Below are 13,617 nucleotides of genomic sequence, written 5' to 3'. Positions count from 1 at the left end.
TGAGTTCTCCACTATTGAAATGTAATTTAATTTATCTCCATGGATTTTGTGATGACTAGGATTTGTTCTAAGGAGACCTTTAAAGGAGAACTTTTGCATTATTAAATGTATGTGCTAGGAAGTTGAGTTCTGGCATCCTCTGATAACCAAATTTATTTTCTATCCTCCACTATATCCATCATGATAAAAGCCCCTGCCAAAGCCCTAACTCAAGCCATGCTTCTGGCATATTGTGAAACGAATCAGGGAAAAAAAAAAAAAAAAAGAAACCCACAAGATGCTCTAGTCCAGTGGTTTTTTTAATCAAAGTTTCAAGGATATTGATGGTTTACCTCATAAGGTAAACATTTGTAGCCCAGTTGCTTTCCCAGGGTTGAACCAGAAACAAGTGGCTAGCTGAAACTGCAACTAATTTGCTCTGACAGACTCCAGTCAGCTTCAAAATCAGTTTTCTTAAAAATCACAGGCCCTTTTTACGCACGGAGCAATGGCACTGGTACCTTCCCACAGAGGGCTGCAGGATGATCCTGTTTTCCAGGGACGAGCCCGACGGACACCTGGCTCCTGCACCCTCTGCCCGCGGGGACACGTTCTGGGGAGACACTATGGCGCACACTCGGGAGCACGGGGACAACTGGGACATGCCAGGTCCCTGCTTGGCCGCTGGCATCTGGGGTGACCTGGGGCAGGCCCCTTTTTGCTGCAGAGCTGGTCCCTCGGCTACGTGCCCCCCTCCCCAGCCCTTGCCATTCCCAGATACAGCCCAAGAGGCGATAGAGGGGGCAGCGCTTGTGCCAGCTGCACCTCGGGGTCATGGGCACCGCCCTGGGACCTCAATCCCAAACCCAGGATGGGGGAACCCCAGCGATGGGCATGGCACACACGGCTCTGCCGGCAGTTTTAACCTGCCAGCTTCCGCATGGTGTGCGAAGAGGAGAGCCCAGGGCAGGCAGCGCAGTCTGGGCCGTCCCGTCAGAGCGGGACTTCAGCAAAGAGGCGCTGAAGTTTTCGGGGTGCCACGCAGTGTCTGCGACGGCACCACTTGTGCTGCCCTCCTGCAGCACCAGTCACGGCTAACCCCCAGCCGAGCTGCAGTGGCGCTGGCGGGGATCGGGAGCAAGTGGGTGCAGGACAGCTGGGCTCGGGCTGGAGGGAACCAGCCAGTCTGGGGGGACACTGGTGTCTGCCTGGGCAGCCAGTGGTTAACAGCAGCATCCTGCTGCGCTGCCTCCCCCAACTTGCATGCAGCAGCCTGGGGTGCAGCACAGCTCTCAGGGCTGTATTTATTCTCCACTGACAGCTGGCTCGCTGGGGATGTCACCGTGCCAGCCTTTCTCCTTGGCAGACCCAGGATTAGTGCGCAATGGTTCCAGCTCCACGTTCGCTACCTGCTCACCGATGGGAAAGATCCGGGGTTTGACCCCGCCAGCACCTATCTACGTACCAACCCCTGGCCCCAGTGAAATCTCAGCACCTTGGAGATCCGAATCCTCCCTGTTCTCCCAAACCTCCTTCGAGCAAGGCAGTGTGTGTGTCTCCCCGTTCCTAATGTTCTCTCTGGTGCTTGTCCAGCATGGCCGTGGAGCCCGCTGCTCACCGAGCCAGCACGCCGAGGCTCAGGAGATGGCACAAGTGATCTCTAACTCACCTCAAGGCTCACGGTGCTGCTGTGCTTTCTGTTAAAAGCTTCATGCAGAGCGTGAGGTTTCCTGCACACAAAGAGGAAGGTACCTTGTTTTAGAGTCTAATTTTATTGCTTCCCCAAAGCATTAGCTTGTGGACTGGAGCCACAGCAAACCGTGCCGTGGAAAGAGCTCCCTTCCCTAAGAGCGTCTCCAGGGCATAACAACGGCTCCGAAGCCAGGAGAGAGCCAAGATGATTTCACCACCAAGGCTGGCATTGCCCCCGGCACTCGGCGTGGCACGCAGCACCTTGTTGGCGCAGCTGGCGTGCCCGCGCTGCGCTGGCGCGGGAGGACGACGTGCCTGTGCAGTCCCGGCTGCCGACTGCAGAAAGCTGTTGCTCTGTTTTGCATATAAGTCAAAACCTGTAAGCTACTGGTTACAGAGACGCTCGCTGTTTTAGCAGACTGAAGTGGGAGAAGGGAGAGAGCTGCCAGTTCCCAGCTGGTCTCTGCTCCGGGAGCTGATGGAGGATTAGCCCCGCAGCATGTCTTTACAAATTGTTGGTTCACAGAGAACACAAAACAAAGCTCTGCAGACTGAGCGTCTCAACACAGAGGCAAAGGCAGATACTTTGGGAACCTGACAGCGCTTTCCACCCAGGCACACAGATACGGGGACCCTGGCTTCCTGCGGTCCCACGGAGCACTGCCTGTCCGTGGAGCTGCAGTCTCAGCAGATCCAGCGTTGGGGCCAGTGGCTCGGAGCAGACCCCTCCTCCCTACAGCCCTGCGGCTGCCAGCCAAGCCTCTTCCTCCCCAGGCTGATGCCCCACAAACCAGAGAGGGTTTGCAAAGCAACTGTGGGTCCCTCCTGGCACGTCCTGGTGTGAGGAACCCATCTGACCTGGAGCATGGGGAGGCTGCTGGAGTCGCTTCTCTGCCCCACACAGCCTTGACCTTTTCTGCAAGGCGTCAGCCCCGGGGCTGGGGGTGGACTGACGCCCCTGCAGAGAGCCCACAGACAGGCCCAGGACGGCACCGACCACGAACGGCGCCGGGAGAAGCTGCTATGACGCGACTTCTACAGCCCTCCCAGCCCAACATCATGTGCTGCCCCAGACGGGGAGGGAGATGCTGCGTGGGCTTGTGGCAGAGCTGCCTGTCCCCATTGCCCCCGGCTGACACCGCGGCACGTCCTGGTCCCTGTCCCAGCTCCTTGCCTGGACAGTGCTGGGAGGCTGTGGCATGTGCCAGGCCTGAGCCGACCCTGTCCCTGTGCCTGCTGCTGCCCGTGGGCACCAGGACGTGCGAGACACTTGCCCCTGCCCTTCCTTCAGCCATCCCTCCCGTCAAACCCCTGCCCTAACTGCACGATTGCAGTTGTGCTGCTGGAAAGCAAATGCGTGCCAGGCTGGGGCAGGCATGGGGAGAAGCACGCTGCCCGCTGCCCGCTGCCTGCTGCCTGCTGCCTGCTGCCCGCTGCCCACTGCCCGCTGCCTGCTGCCCGCTGCCCGCTGCCGCCCTCCTGCGTGGGGCCGGGGCCTCCCCGCCGGTCGCCCTGTCGCACGCGGCAGCGGAGCTGGAAGCTCTCGCTACTTGTTTCACGGGAACTTCTGACATTTCAAAAATTGTTTTCATTCTGGCTTGGAATGAAGACAAATATTTCAGAAATTTCCTGGATAACATAAAGTTTAAAATATCCTCCAAACTAAAATAGAAGTAGTAGGCTATCTCAGCTCTTGCATTATGTCATATCATGCCAGCTCATGGTACACTGTGCAGAATTACAGATGACTTGTCATGAGGAGATGTAAACAAAAATACAAATAATGTCAACAAGAGAGGAGAAATTAAATGCTGAAATGAGAAATTCTCTACAATGATTTTTTTCCCCCTTGTACAAATTAATTCTCCATGGGAAATTGCTTGGATTTTATAAAAGAGCACAGTCTGGCCAAAGCAGCTCTTTCATTCTCCGGAGAAGGAGGAACACCCTGCCGGCACTCCCCACCAGCCCCATCCAGCCGTGCAGCCCAGCGGCGATGCCGCCGCAGCCGAGCTGTCCCCGTGCCCCTTGCCTGCCTGCCCCTGCCCTCCTGCCCCCTGCTCCTGCCCGCGCTCAACCCTGTATCTTGTTTCTGGCAAGCCAAGGGCAGGCAGAGATAACGCCAAGATAGATAACGCCGGGCGCCGGGGCGAACGGCATGAAGCGGCGTCTGTGGGGAGCAGAGGAGGAGGTCGTGTGGTCCCGTTCTGCCCGGTGCCGGCAGCGGTGGGGCCGCGGCCGGGGACGGCACTTACCTTGGCTCAGCTCTGCCCGGCCGGGGCTGGCTCCTGCCCTCCCTGTGCCCGGCTCATCGCCCACCCGGGCTGCCGCTCAGCGCCGGCGTGGCTGCCCCTCGCCGGGGCTCTGTGCCGGGCGGACCTCCGGGCGCCGGCTGGCACCCATCCCCCTGTCTGCCCCGTGCCTCTCCAGAAAGGCACTGCTGGGAAGGAGCGCCGAAGCTCATGTCCCCGGCGCTGTATCCACCCCTTCCCACCCTCTTGGGGTTCGGTCCTGCCAGTTCCACTTGTGGGCTGTCCTCACCACTTTGGGCCTTTCTACCGCTCCCCTTCTTGTGGCTCCGGATGTCACCACAGACACGCTTTTATGAGAGTGGGCTTGTGCAAGGCTTGTATAAAGTGTTCTCAGAAATACGAGGTCCTGTCATTTGTAAAACTAATAAAAATGTCCAATCATTTTTACAAGGGAAAAATGAGTCATTGGATGGCACATTTCTCATTACTGGCATTTTACAATTAAAATGAGCATCTATTGAATCAATCCAAAGCTCTTATTGTTAGCAGACACTAATAACTTCCTGAGCTATTGAAGATACTTTTTTTCTGAAGAAACATGACCCCTGACCACGGCATTTCTCGTCGAGAGCGGTATCCAGCTGAGACCAGCTCTGCTCAGCTCCTGCTGGAGAGGTTTCAAACACATCCTGATGAGACTGGTGGCTACGACTGGGTGGGAAATTGTTTTTAAGCCCTCAAAAATGTTCAAGATTTCAAAATTTTTCCCGCTCCACATGGGGATGAATCCAGAATTGTTCAACATTTTTACGAAAAAAAAAAAAAAACCAGCCCTCATGGAAACCAGCTCCGGAATAGCCAATAGCCATCGGTCACGCTGAGCCGAAGCGGGGACTCCCGCCTGTCCCGGCCCGCCGGCGGCTCGGACCGCCGCGCTGGTGGCTGCGCTGGCATGAGCCGACTTCTCCTCCCAGCGTGGGATGCCCATCCTGGACCTCATGACCTTCTCTGGTGAAAAATGAATCCAGTGAAACTTTCCCGGTTTCACTGCGGCAGCTGCGCGTGCGTGGCCGAGCGTTGGTCTGTGCTGGCTCTGCCCTATGCCGGAGCCAGACCAGCAAAGCGGGGTCATCACCACCTTCTGCCTTTGGAAGACGGAGACTTTTGCAGCTGCTTGTATTTTCAAAACCCACTAGAAACTTCAGGACGCTATATAAAGGGCCTAATTTTCCACAGGCACCAAGCCCATCTGCTGCTGTCTCCTGAAAATCAGCCTCCCTCCAGATGTCTCAGGATGGATCCTGGTAACCAGAGTCACCACCTGCTTTTGAAAATGGACTCCCTGATAGAAAATGAGGGATGGTCTGAGAAGAGTTCAATGAGAGGCAGTCCCGCAGCGGCACAGGATGAGGCTCTGAATCCTCCTCTGCTCATTTCAGCCTCACGGGAACAGTCCGAGAAGAGCCGGCTTGACTGCGGGACTCATTTCTCAGGGCTTCTCCAGATGAAGTAAAATGGATTAAAATGCAAAGCCCACGTAACGCCTACAGCAGACCAGGGAAAGCTCCTCCTGCTTTGGTTCCAGCCAAACCCTCAGCATGTGCCCCAAGGTGCAACCCCTTGGAGACGATGCTGAGGACAGTGCCACCGGTACGGCCCCGGGGGGTCCCAGGGCCACCCGCACCACTTCCCAGGACACTCGCTCCAACCTGCCAGCAAAGCCCAATGAAAAGGCAATTCACCTGGGCTTTGGGTGACCTGCTCCTTCTCTTTATGTGCATGCTGGCATCACATTTGCTCTGAACTTCTTTGCGGAAGGCATGTTTCAGGAGTGCTCTTTTCCCATGTGTGGCCACCTGCATGTTCCCAAGGCAGAGGGAGAAGCTGTTTCCCTGCCACGATGCCAGAAAAGACAAGCCAAATTCTCCCCACGTGCATGAAGAATACAGTGAATTTCTGGATGAGAATGGGCATCTTTCCTCCAAAACCCCAACAGACACTGGGCAGCCAGGCTGCTGTCACTTGTGGGGAGGTTCAGTCCCTATTCATATGATCAAACACGTGCAAAGCTGATGAAAAACTACCACGAAATCCCATTGCACAGCAGTAACAATAAGCAAGCGCTGGCGTCCAAATACTGAGTGCCCTGCCAAAGAGCAAGCAAGTACAAATCCTGCGGGGCTGCAGGGGTCTCCAGATTCTGCTTTTGCTATTGCAGATCCTCTTCATGCAGGTCTGCAAGAGACAAGCCCCGATCCAGCCACCTCTCCGAGAGCCTGCTCAAGCCCTTTGCTTGAATCCCAAAGCCTAATACCCATCCATGATGGAGGCTTCACTCTGTCCTTGCTAGAAGAGCCCTTATTGGTGCTGAGCAGAGGACTGGAGCAGGCGCTTGCTGTTTGCTGGTTGAGCAGTCCAAACTGGGCACATCAGGAGGGTGCTGGGCTCTGCTCCCTGTGCACCACACCTTCTCTGGACTCGCCTCTCTCCATCCTCCCCATTTCTCTCTGGAGGGGATGGTTCTTTCTCTTGGGAAAGGGCTGTGGGAGTGGGGATGCTGATACAGGGCCCAGATGTTGGGGACAAGCAGATGAGGTTGTTTTCCATTCTCTGTCATTGTGCAATGGCTCCAGAGCTGGAGACACTTCCCACTTCTTTTCCTTTGCTACTGAACACGGGGGTTGGGATGACAATATGTATTGTCATTTATAAGCACTGTAAGACCCTCCTGGGACCTACGTGCATAAATCTTGTATTCGCTTTGGCATTCTTTTTCTCTTGCATCCTTGCAACACAGCTTCTGCCTGTGCTGTATGTCTGTGAGACTGAGCTCTGCAGAAACCAAAGTCCTGCTCCCGAGAGCATCAGTCTGTGCTGCTGCCATACTCCTCTCCTCCAGCTCCGAAGGGAGGGCCGTGGGAACGAGCAGCTAATCCAGTCGGTCCTGGCCAAGGTCCCGCTGCGGCTGCCAGGTGCCTGAGTGCAGCGCGCGCAGCGGGCATTGCCGACAGCCGGCAAGAAATGCCAAGAGCTTCCCTTTATGGCTCCGTATTTCCTGTTAAATTTTTATGGGATTTCCTCAGCATTTAGATTTATGAATGTGCTTGCCTGGCTCAGGAGGCCCAGGAGCCCAGTGCGGGCAGTGGCCGGACACTGGCAGAGCCGAGCGGGGAGCCCCGCTGCCAGGAGGGGATGGGGCTGGAGGTCCAACTGGCTCCCTGGTGCCCACAGTAGTGGTTGCCCATGCTGGGAGGGCAGCCCCGAGCATGGGTGCCACCAGCCCGGCCGCGGTCCCAGCTGCCCACCCCAGCCCACCCCAGCTGCAGGGACAGCTCCCGGGTGCCACCGCAGGCGCTTGCCCCCCACTCCCGCGCTCAGCCCCCGGCTCCTGTGTTCGGTCCCCGGCTCCCGCATTCAGCCCCCAGCTGCCTGCCTTGTGCCTGGCCCTGCCGTGCATTTGGCGTCCTGCTCCAGGGACTTATCGGCTGATGTCGCAGGATTTCCTCACCCCGCCGGGAGCACACAATAGCGAGGACAGGCTGCTCCGCAGACACCCTAATCCCTTGGCGATTGTGCTGCGTTTCGGGGGGTGACAATATTTCAATGAAGGTTTGCAAGGTTAGCAGGAACGTTAATCCTTACAGAAATAAAATGCGACAATTATTTAATGCCACGGCTGGGAGCTTTTGTGCTGCTCTTAGTACAATGCATTTGTACTGGGCAATGTCTCATCTAATGTATTGCCGAGGGCAAACGCTGCACAGGCTACCTGGGTGCTGGCTGTGCGGCTGCCAGGGCTGTGGGGTGCGGGGTACGGGTGCTGTACGGGAGGCTGCGGTCGGTGCTGCCAGATGTCTGTGCAGCCTGGCCCCGCTTCTGCTCCATCCCTTTGAATTTTCATACGAGCAAGGGAGTTTCTGTCATCATCCAATGAAAGCAGAAACATGTACACAGCCAGAGCACACAGGGACAGCTCTTGGGAGCAGCAGAGCTTTTTATTGTCTGAATTCAATTTCCAGAAAATTGGGTGTCTCTTACAACTCAGAGATACTGCAGAAGAAATGCAGCTGACGAGCTCCTGCTCTCCCAGTGTACGCTGCAGTGCCGTGAACTGCGGGAGGAGAGCACACGCCTGCTGATCTGCTCCGGGGAGCACGGTGGGGAACGTGCTCCAAAGGGGGCCCGGAGACCTGCAGAGGAGGGGCTGGGTGGCGTGGGGGGGGCCAGGCAGAGGGAGCACTGAGGACCCTCAGTCACTGGATGGTGATTCCCAGGGCAGGCAGTGAGACCGTCCGAGCGGAGAGCAGGGAGGTTGCCCCTTCCCTGCAGAGCAGACCTGGCCCGGGATCCCAGCACCCCAGGGGCAGCTCAGCAGGGTGGGCAGAACCCTCTGTGAGAGCCTGCAACAGCTGCCGGGGTCTGGAGGAGCCGTGCGAGTGCAATTGTGTCAGTGCAAAGCCTTGGCTGCTTCCCGCAGGACAGCGCTTCTGGCATTAGCGAGTCTCTGGAAGGTGGAGGAATGAAACACCCTCGACGCTGCCAGCCGGTTTGTGTGCAGAGAGCCGTGACAGCCATCCGGGGATTTCTCTGGCTGCAGGGACTGAGGGAAGGGAAGAAAGGGAGAAAGGATTGACATCACAGGCGGGATCCTGCCTGCTCGCCGGAGGCAGGCGCAGCACCAAGCACGCCCCTCCAACCTGCTCCCGGCAGCGCGGGTGAAAGTGCCGACGTGCTGTCCCCGTCTGACCCCGCACACGTCCCCGCGGCACACCGATAGCCAAAGGCAGCAGGAGCAGCCAGGTCTGGTGGCACTGCGATGGCCCAGGCACAGCCGGCGAGACGGGGGGGACGCCGCAGCGGCGCCTGGTGCTCCAGCCAGGCTGGGGCAGCATCTCAGCCTGGCCAGAGGCAAACACCTCCCCAGACGTCCTCTGCCTGAGACCCGGCTCCCTTTGCTGCCCATGTGGCTGGGACATCAAACCGGCCACTCCGGAGAGACAGGAGCTGCCTGAAGGTGGCCCCCAGCACCCCGCAGGCTCCCGAGGGGCTTGGGGCAGCCCCCCCGCTCCTGCCCACCTGCCCCTTCCCTCCCTGCAGCTCCTGGCCATGACGGTGCCCTGGGCACGCCAGGCAGGGCGAGAGGCCACCGAGCACGGGGCGGCGGGGGCAGGATGTCTCAGGGGGCTGGCGCCGTCCGTGGTGGGCGAGCAGCCGCAGCCCAGGTTAGCCGCGCAGCCCCGTTCGCATGGCGGTGTGCATGTGTGTGCGCCCGTATGTGCGTGTCTAAGTCATTACGGCTCCGTGGATTTTAGGCACTGCAGGCAGAAAGTACAAATCTGCGTCTGATTAAAATGGCCCTTTGTAATATAACCTATATGAGCCTGCACTTAACACCCATCATCCTGAGGAAAGCCCAGGCACTCTTCCAGCCAGTTGGGCTGCGTGCCTCCAGGGCAGATCTCCCAGGGACATGAGACTGCCGGGGCAGGAACTTGGATGCGTTTCTGTGCGTATTCTTCCCCCTTCTAGAGAGGCACAATGGGGCTTTGCATGAGTGATACAAACATGCCAGTTGTACTTAAGGTTGACAAATAATGTAAACCACACAATCTGGTTTGAGGGAAACGACTTCACCACAATTTATTTTAGTGCTTTAAACATCACGCCAAACTCTGTAGTGAATTGCTAAATTAATGCCGGGCTGCCATCTAAATAGACATCTTCAGATCACAAGCATGTTATAGGGGGAATGGTTTCCTTTGAAATGGTTCCCACAGCTTAAAGGCTGTGCAGAGAAAAAATGTGCCCAGGATTCAATTGCTGCCAACATGTGGTGGCCACATTTCTCTGCCGCTATTGGCCAAGATGCGCAGTAAAGCCGAGGAAGCATCATTTGAGGTGGATAGATAAACCGGTGATTGCAGAGAGGCAGGGAATGTCATAAGCAGCTCACTCTGAGGAAAGGGATAAAGCAAAATAGCCTCAGTTCCAAGCTTTTAGCCTGGAAAAATGTGCCCTGCCCAGGAAGGCATCTGGTTGTCCCCATCACGCACTTTCTCGGCTGCTTGTGATGCAGCAGAGAAGCCCAGCAAAAGCACAGTGAATGCTGGGCTTCCATCGGCGTCTTGGCTGATGTAATCAGCATTGCTGCACTCCTCTGCTCCCCGGGCTGCAGGCGGCCGCGGGCAATTTCCACCCGCTCACAGCAGTGTCCCAGATCTCTGGAGAGAAAAGCCCGTCAGATCCACTTGGCAGGGGAAGCCCGGCTCCTGGGGGACAGAGCCCACTCGCTGGCGCTGGGAGACCCCACATGAGAACCGCAGGGAACGAGAAGCTGGTTTAACACCTTCCTTATGCACAAGTCCAGTTACGGTGCGGTTTGGAGAGCTGCAAAGCACGGGCAGGTGTGTTTGAGCAGAGGCTGCAGAGGATGCCCTGCAGCAGTGTGTGGTAAAGAAATCAGAGGCGACCCTGCCCGCCCCGGCCGGGGGGAGGACAGAGCTGGGTGCAGGAGCAGGGCCATGCCGAGGGAGGTGCTGGCAGTGCAGACCCTGCCTGCATCCTCGCTAGCTCTGGGTGGCTCCAGCTGCCGGGTGCCAGCGGCTCATGGGACCGAGCCCTCACCCCAAAGCCCCGCCGGGCACCGCCCGTGCTGCGTGCTGCTGGCGGCGGGGCAGTGGGACCACGAGAGCCACCCCCTCCTGCCCGAAGGAGCCGGGGAGGCTCGTGGTGGGCACTCACCCCACATATGTACTTCACTTACGCACTTCAAATGCTGGAGATACCCTGGCATCCAGCGGCCAGGCTCTAGCAAGCAGCCTGGAGAGAAAGGATGAGAAGACAAAGGAGAGAGAAGGGAGCTGTCACTTGGCCACCGTTCCCACCCAGGCAAGTTGGGTTTTGTTTCCCCATCACCAGCCCGAAATCCATCTTCCATGCTTTCGTGGCTCAGTCGCTCTTTCCCCTTATGGTTTCCTTCAGCTGAGCTGGAGAAAGAATAAAGAAATGTCTGTCCGGGCCCCAGCCTCTTACAAGGCTCATAAATATGTCTCTGCTTAAAAACTCAAGGATTAATTAACTCATGAGTATCTCCTAACCAAAGTTCTGGGAAAGAGCATCCTCCTGCGCAGGAGGCAGCACGGCTGCAGGAGGTTTCCCCAGGCCTCTCCCCTGCCCACAGATGCCTGACCGGGAAGGATCGGGGCTGGGCAGCGCCCAGCGAACGGGACCCCAGCCCCGCACAACCAGCGCGCACCAGCTGCGCCGTGCCTGGGCTCCGGTGCCATGGGGCACCCGGGTGGCCATCAGCATCGGGCTCCCAGGCCACGTCGTCATGTTGCCTTTACAGTGTTTTTAATTAGACGCTTGACAATGGCCAGGCTCAGTGGTCCGTTGTAAGTTTTGAGGGCTGACAGCACCACGGGAAAGTTTGGACCAAGGGGGCTGGCGCCTCGGGGTGCATCTTGGGGCCCAGCTTTCAGGACGTACCAGCTGCCTTCCCCGGCACTACCCAGCCCCAACCCTGTGCCACTTTCAAGCCCCTCGCCAGAGCGGCTGCCCCGGTGCGGCAGGGCTGCTCCACACCGGGCGCCCGCACACCGACAGCCCCCGTGCTGCTGGCGGGGTGGGTGGGCTCTGCCAACGGCTTCCCCCTCATCCACACACCCCGTCCTGCCTCGGGACGTGCAGGCTCATTGGCGGGTGCCTCTTCTCTGCACTGCACTCCCTGCACCACCCTTGCCCCGTGCCGGGTCCAGAGGGGTGCTGAGCCTTGCTGCAGGAACGGGGTAAAACAGACCAAGGGTGCTGCTGGAGGGTGTGCAGGAGCGTGCCCTTCCCTTACAGCTCCCTCCGACTTCATCGCTCACTCGGGCTCCCTGAAGCCTGGATCCTCTCTGCACGACAGCGGGTCTGCAGCCCCCGCGGGCACAGGCACCCTTGCTGGGGCGATGGCCCGCTCTGAGGCTCGGCCATGCCCAGCACAGCCCCTGGGGAGGGAGGGTGTCTCCAGCAGCCGTCTGGTCCTTGGCACAGCGTGTCGGCTCAGTAATCGCTGGTCTCCGAAGAGCGGGAGCTGCCAGGAGCCACTCCTTCCTCAGTGGGTCTGTGCAGAGCTGGTACGAAACAAACAACTTTTGCAACATGTTTTGTTTTCCATCATTACATTTAAAAAGTAAATAAATTAAATCCATTTTGCTGCCACTTCACTATGTCAAGTGTAACCTGAGCGGGGCTCGCAGGGGAGGCAGTGCACGGGGAGAGGCCTCCCCCAGCTCGTGGCATGGCCACCGGGCTCTGCCGGCTCCTGGGAGCGGCGTGGGGACAGGCTCGGACAAGCTGTGCCGGACCTGTGCCCGTCACCCGCACCGCTCTGCTCGTTCCCAGGAGGGGTGTCCCTATCCTGCCATCACCCGAGGCAGGCAGGGCTCGAAGGGTGGGTGCTGAAACAGAGACGGGCGCGGGAAGCTGACAGGCCAAGGCTGAGCAGGGACCGTCCCGGACACACACCTGCAGCTGGGGAAGGCTGCAGTGTCCCCCAGATCTGGCACCGGGTCGCTCCTCCCTCTGCTCCTGCGCCGCTTCGCCCCACACTCGCAGGGCCAGCGCTGCCCAGCTCAGCGTGGGAAGGAGCGAGCTGCACGCCTCCATCCTGGGCTGCTCTGCGTCACGGGGGGGGCTGCACGCACGGAGCATCGCCCAGTGCCCCCAAGGAGCTCTTTACCGTAAAGAAATGGTTTCAGTCCCGTCCTCAGTCCGGGCGGAGGAGAGGCCGGGGGACAGCTCTCTGCCAGTCCCCGTCCGCAGACCACAGGGCTGAGGGCACCTCGCGTGGCCGTTCTCGCCCTGGCCCAAGGGCAAGCGGACTTTGCACACTCGGTTGCCCGCTCGGGCAGCCCCCGCCACCTGCCCAGCCCCTCAGGGCTGCCACCCCCGGCAGCACGCAGAAAAGGCAGGAGGACGCCCCGTCCCAACCCGGCTCCCCCTCGCCAGGCTCTGCGGGCGGTGGGGCTGCAAAGGCAGCATGGCTCCCCTGGGAGCGGCTAGGGGGACGCTGCGTGCGTGCCGGGGGCAGAGCCTGCCTGAACTGCAGCACAGGGTGACGCACTCCAAATCCTCTCGCCAATGCAGAGCAGGGAGGGGACTGTTTGCGCTGGGAGCACCGTCCAGAGGCCTGAATTTTCTCCTCTCCGTGAAGGCAGCTGTCTGCACCCGGGACAGACCCTGATTACATTGGCATCCCAGTCAAAGCGCCCACTGATGTCATGTGAAGTGTAACTTGGCCCTCGGTGCGAGAGGACTCAGCGCTGCTTCCAGCTGGCCTCCTCGCTGCTTCTCGCACTGTCTTTGGGACATAATTAATTTGCTCTGTTGGAGGGGTAGTTTCCAGCTGAGAAGCAGGGATCCTCTGAGTTTACCAGTCGGTGAAAGTGGTTTCCAAAGCACAGGCCACCCTTTCTTCCCAAGAACTGGCTTGGAGAGGCAGCGGCAACACCCCCGGGTTCCTGCCCATCACGACACCATGCTTCTTTTTTGGACAAGCCCAACCGTTTAGCTTTATCAGATACCTCTAGACACACCACATTTTCTCTGCAGCACTCCGGCAGCTTTGCCGTTTGTCACAAAGCTGGTGTTCCCCGCGCAGGCTGGCTGGCATGAGAGCAGCGCGTGGGCTGGTCGCTGCGGGGACCTGGCT

The sequence above is a fragment of the Balearica regulorum genome, chromosome 22 (genome assembly GCF_011004875.1).
Source record: "Balearica regulorum gibbericeps isolate bBalReg1 chromosome 22, bBalReg1.pri, whole genome shotgun sequence".
NCBI classification, from domain to species: Eukaryota; Metazoa; Chordata; class Aves; order Gruiformes; family Gruidae; genus Balearica; species Balearica regulorum.
Note: the sequence above shows the minus strand (reverse complement) of the source record.